This window comes from Orycteropus afer, unplaced genomic scaffold (assembly GCF_000298275.1).
Source record: "Orycteropus afer afer isolate SDZICR_OR568_19922 unplaced genomic scaffold, OryAfe1.0 scaffold00022, whole genome shotgun sequence".
Classification (NCBI taxonomy): Eukaryota; Metazoa; Chordata; class Mammalia; order Tubulidentata; family Orycteropodidae; genus Orycteropus; species Orycteropus afer.
Genome location: NW_006921609.1, coordinates 15,132,013 through 15,138,522, shown reverse-complemented (window position 1 = coordinate 15,138,522; position 6,510 = coordinate 15,132,013). Strand labels below are relative to the sequence as shown.

The 6,510-nt window shown below is 38.3% G+C and overlaps 1 pseudogene; it reads left to right on the top strand.

Moving 5' to 3' along the window:
* Nucleotides 1–4,940: 4,940 nt before the first annotated feature.
* LOC103192003 lies at nt 4,941–5,493 on the top strand (annotated as a pseudogene).
* Nucleotides 5,494–6,510: the final 1,017 nt, after the last annotated feature.

Sequence of the window (6,510 nt, the reverse complement as noted above, 5' to 3'; positions counted from 1 at the left end):
GTCAGTGCCAGATATCTCCATTATACAAATATATTTCACAACTTGCAGTTAGCAAATAATCTGTGAAATAATACTTTGGCACTGTGAAATATGTTCTCCCCCAATTACTTTTTACCTGATATATTTGGCATCCATTGCTGATATTTCACTACATAAATTATTTTATTGGAGGCAGCTACATAATTTTTTTTTATAATTCTAAATTTTCATTATATTTTGAAACTGACACATTCCAAATTAAATTTACCATTAAAGAAAGTTGTATCAAACTTCAGTTGTATCAATTGTTAAACTGAAGGACAAGTGTCTTTGATGATATATTTTCCATTAGAAAGGAAGAAGTTGTGTTGTTAGGCGCCATCGAGTCCACTTCAACTCATTATAGTTGTTCTTTGCCATTGAGTCCGACCTAACTCATAGCAACCCCTCCTTGGGTTTCTGAGGCAGTATCACTACGGAAGTAGATAGCCGACCAACTCCTAGCGACCCCATGTACAACAGAATGAAACACTGCCGGGTCCTGAGCCAGCCTCACATTCCTTGCTATCCTTGAGCCCATCATTACAGGCACTGTGTCATTCCTCCTCACTAAGAGTCTTCCCTTTTTTCAGAAAGGAAGATATAGGTCTTTATACCCTTCTGTTTTTGTTCCTTTTATTGAATATGTTCTAATATGACTGACTCATTTATATATAAAGATTTTATATACTTATATGTATTGTTATATCATATATCACATTATATATACAATAGATTTAAGTATTCCATCCATTTCCCAACAGAAAATAAAAATAAGACCTTTCAACAAAATCTACTATAAACAATATGCCTGCAGGCCAGAAATCAGTTTTAACCCCAGACGCTAACATCACTTCATTGCAACATATTGAGAATAATAGTGACTTTCTTACCCTTTGCTAATATTATTTACCATCAAGTGGGCTCCAACTCACCACAACCTTATATGTAACAGAAGGAAACATTGCCCCACTCTTGCACCAACTTCATGATCATTGTTAGGTTTGAGTGCATTGTTGTAGTGGTTATTGAGTCAGTCCATCTGACTGAAGGTTTTTCTCATTATCTTGGCTTTCTAGGAAAAATAGGACAGCAATGGGTTGAAAGACAGAATGATCACGTTAGTGTTTAGTGAAAAAAAGATTTGTGATTTCTTGGAATCTATACAATATTGAAAGACAATGGAGATTCAATTTGGTAGTGGGGAGAGGGTCTAATTGTTAAATATGGAAGTTGCATCATCTTAATAAATAAAAATTGAAGCCATGAGTAAGGATCAAGTTATTTACAGAGACCCTGTCGAGCAAGAAAAGACAAAGACTGGAGCCTTACAAACTGGCATTTATGGCCTGTTGGGAGAGAAACAAGCTATCATAGAAGAGGAATTAGTTCTATATATCCCACAGATTAAAATTAGGATCTATGGATTAAAAATCTAGAAAGCCTCTTTTTTAAAAAAAAAAAAATCACAGTGTTTTGATAACCTTAATGTATAGAAGCCAATATACTCTTTTTTTTTTTAGTTTTAAATACATTTTATTGAAATATAATTTATGTACAGTAAAATACACAAAACTAAAGTGACATGGATCAGTGTTTTTTTTTTTTTTTTTGCAGTGTTCCCTCTCTTCCCCTCCCACCCCTGGTAACCAACAAAGTTTCCTTCCATATATAAACTTTTCCTTAACTTTCTACAATAATGAACTTATACTATATTTGTCCTTCTGTGATTAACTTATTTCACTCAGCATAATGTCCTCCAGGTTCATTCATGTTATGCAGTGTTTTGCAGATTCTACATTATTCTTCAGTGTTGCATAGTATTACATTGTGCGTATGTATCATGGTTTGGTTATCCATTCTTCTGTTGATGGGCACCTAGATTGTTTCCATCTTTTTGCTATTGTAAATAATGCTGTGATGAACATGGGTGTGCATATATCTGTTCTTGTCCTGGCTCTCACTTCTTTAGGATATATACCTAGTAATAGGATTGCTGCGTCAAATGGTATTTCTAATTCAAGCTTTTCAATGAATCGCCATACTGCTTAGAAAGACTCTTTTTTATTTTGTTGTTGTTGTTGTTGTGTACCGTCGAGTCACACCTGACTCATAGTGACCCCTCCTTGCGTTTCCGAGGCAGTATCACTACGGAAGTAGGATTGCCCAACCTTCCTTCCGAGGAGTGGCTGGTGGGTTTGAACCACCAGCCTTCTGGTTAGCAGTCAAGTGCTTTAGCCACTATGCTACCAGAGCTTTTTTATTTTAGGTTTAAAATTAATATTGGTTGCCTACAAAAGCAATGAAGGCCTAATGCCCACTAAATTCGGAAGAATCTATTTATTTAATAGATGGTTTTATGAGGGTCCATCTCACATATTTATATCTCTGAATGTCTATGATTCTATGATTTTATGGATAGTGATGATACAGAGAATACATTAGTATCTGAGTTCATTTATAGCAAGTTTTCTCCTATCTATAATATTGTTATAAAAATTTCTATTTTTGTGTTTTCAAATGATATCAGTGTCTATCACATAAATGAGAGTTACAATCTTTCTTATTGTTTGTTTGGTAATTCATTCAATATCTTAGAAGAAAACATAGTTTAAGCCTCTATGATACTGCAGATCCAGTGAAAGGAGGCCAGGATATAAATATGAAGTTGATATAGCACCCAGCACAGTCTGATGAGTGCAACAGGCACATAAAACTCACCACCTGTAGTGTCAGTGCATGTCTAGATGTCATGGTGGCTTTTATCCATTGCAGATGTGTCCACCCAATTTAGGACTTGAATTTATAATTGAGGCAGAAGACTTCCTTCAGATGTGAAAATACTAAACCATATTTTTCCTCATTATATGATATTCCATGCCTCACATAATATTGTTCCAGAAAAAATATCAAGTAACATCTTTAGGACTGTCTGAATTAGTCTTCCTACACCCATGCAGTGAGGTAAATGGTTATTCCATATGTTACAATTATTGTTTGACATGACAGAGATGGAAGGAAAAAAAAATGAGTGAAAGACAGTAAAACTTCCACCTTTAATTAGTCATAAAGACTAATAGACCACAGGAACCTCAGGCTATATGACCTTGAGACCAGAAGACCTAGACGGTGTCCATCTATCAATGCCAACCACTTGTAAACGTATCAGAATTGGAGATCTTGGACAGAGTAGGAGAAAAATTGTGGAACAAAATTCAAAAACATAAAAATCACAAGAATTACTGGTCAGATAAAGACTGGTGAAAGCCCTGAGACTATGGCCCTGGGTCAACCTTTGGGCCTGGATTTGGACTTACTCCCATAGCTATGGCTCAACTCTCATTCAAATGAAAGGCCTATAATGTAAACAACTATACCAACGAGATGCACTCGTAGAACAACCAACCACGATAAATCAGAAGGGCATTATTTGCACAGGTAGAAAGCTAGGGAGGCAGGAATGCATAGGCAAGAAAGACATAGGGAAAGGGTAACCACAGGAAAGAAGTGGGAAGAGAGTTGTTACATTGTGGGGATTGTAATCAGCGTCATGAAACAAAATGAGTATGCACCTGTTGAATGTAAATGAATCTGCTTTGTAAAATTGCACCAAATCACAATAGAAAAATATAAACAGAAAAAGAAAACCTTTCTGTCTTGTATGTGTAGCATATCATAATTAAAGGCAATACCACAGCTTAGTTCTCTGGTACTGCTGTAACAGAAATACCACAAATGGATGGCTTTAAGAAACAGAAATTTTATTCTCTTACAGTTTAGGAGGTTAGAAGTCTGAATTCAGAGTGTCAGCTTTAGGGGTTAGGTGAAGGCCCCTCAACCTTGGGCTTTAGCTCTGCCTCTTGTTCCAGGCCCTCTGGAGCTGGAGGCATCTTCTGACTCACACAGCTACTGGCTGCTGAGGCTGACAAACACAAGGTTGGCAGGAAAAATGGCTCAATCCCAAGATCAGCAGGCAACATGGCAGGCCACTGGTTCAAGTCCAGGGTCTAGAGATGAAGACTCAGCCAAACGCAGGAACCAAAGTGTGCTGAAAAGCTCAAGACTTTGCTCAAAGCTTCTCCTTATACTGGAAGCAGGCTGCACCTGAAAATAATGCCCCTTCAACTACTTAGGTGTTCACAGAAGATACCACCATGGAGGTGATTACAATCCCTTTGTGGTAAATAACTACATCTAGCTACCAAGACACTCAAAACCATGGCCCAGCCAAGTCAATATAGAATGTTAACTACCACAATTAAGAAGATAAAGGTGTTGAAGGTGTTTTATAAATATGGGTGGATTTATTGATAAATACAAAGTCTTAATCAATGGAGGTAATTTTAGGTAGCTGAGAGACAATCTAATAAAAAAAAATGTAGAAGTTGCATAATCCTAAAAAAAATTTTAAAAATACAATGTATATTGTTTTCAGGACCTTAGAAGAGGCCAGAAGGGTGATGGATGAGAACTGAAAACAGAATTTCTAAACCACTAAGTTATACATAGGAGCTCTTGTAGCATAGTGCCTAAGGCACTTGACTGCTCACCAGAAGGCTGGCAGTTCAAACCCACCAGCCACTCCTCGGAAGGAAGGTTGGGCAATCCTACTTCTGTAGTGATACTGCCTCGGAAACCCAAGGAGGGGTCACTATGAGTCGGGCCGACTCAATGGCAAACAACAACAACAACAAGTTATACATAGAAGATAAATGTACTTAAATATATTCAGGTATCGAGACGTTCTTCGCAGAGTGGCCGCGGTCTCCTGCTTCAACAGTGCTTGAACGGAACCCGGCGCTCGCCAACCTCCCCCAACCGCCACTCCCAGCCAGTCCTTCGTCACCTCCCTACAGCAGCGCCCTCGGACGCCCCAAGGTCCCCGCCGCCGCCCCAGCTGCCGTCACTCCTCAACCGCCACCATGACGACCACGTCCCCCTCACAGGTGCACCAGAACTACCACCAGGACTCGGAGGCCGCCATTAACCGCCAGATCAACCTGGAGCTCTACACCTCCTACGTCTACCTGTCCATGTCTTACTACTTTGACTGCGATGATGTGGCTTTGAAGAATTTTGCCAAATACTTTCTTCACCAATCACACAAGGAGAGGGAACATGCTGAGAAACTGATGAAGCTGCAGAACCAATGAGGTGGCCGGATCTTCCTGCAGGATATCAAGAAACCAGACCGTGATGACTGGGCAAGTGGGCTGAATGCAATGGAGTGTGCGTTACACTTGGAAAAAAGTGTCAATCAGTCACTACTGGAACTTCACAAACTGGCCACTGACAAGAACGACCCCCATTTGTGTGACTTCATCAAGACGCATTACCTGAATGAGCAGGTGAAATCCATCAAAGAATTGGGTGACTACATAACCAACTTGCGCAAGATGGGGGGTCCCGGAATCTGGCCTAGCAGAGTATCTCTTCGACAAGCACACCCTGGGAAACTGTGATGGGGAGAGCTAAGCTTTAGCCCCTTTCCCCACTGCCCCCAGGGTGACCTCCCTGCTCACCAAGACAGCGCGTGCATGTTGGGTTTATCTTTACGTTTTCTATCAGTTGTACCAAAACGTTCACCTAAGTTCTTTCATTTGTACCATTCCTTCAGATAAAGCAATTTGGTACCCAGCTGTTGTCTTGGATATCTTGAGGGGTGGGCCAGAAGTCTGGCGAGGTCAGCTTGGTCAAATCCTTTAAACACCAGTTTCAGTTTCAAGCACACTTAATAAAATGACACTTTTAAGGGGAAAAAAAAAAAATATATATATATATATATATATATATATATATATATATATATATTCAGGTATCTTGTTTCAAACCATAGAAACTTACTTACCTCATTTCTGTTGCTTTTGTAGTAATATTCTCATTTTCAAGAGTGTTCAGTCACAAAAAGTATCCAAGTCTTACTTCAGAAGTCGTACTGGAAAGGCAAATTAACCTCCTATCAGGGAGTTAGATTAATTTCCATTGTAATTAGAAATGTGTTTATTCATGTTAAAGAAACTATTAAATTAAAAGCACATGAAGATATAAATTAAAAGTAAAATTTATTTAAAAACCTTTATAAGTTACTAAATATGAAGGATAAAAAGGAGTCTAAATATATTATATATTTTTAAAATAGAGTAAATAGGGGTGACTCCTTTCAAAGTTCCTTAATACATTTGAACAAGTATCTTTGTTTATCTTCTTACATCAGCCTCTTTTATTTGATTAGTCTGCATAAGTGAAGATACTTTATTTGTGGCAAAACATTTTGCTTACACTGCCCAAAAATAATAATAATAAATGTCTCTTTTCCATTCTATCTTACTGATGTGGCTTAAAGCTCCTGTCTAATCATCTTGTGCATACAAATAAGTTACCATGCTGGAGAGGTTGAAAGTGGACCCTTTCCATGCGTTATCACTTCTAGGGTAGAATTTAAGGATAAATGTGAAAACAGCCATGATTAGTGGGGCAAAGATGAATAGAGCA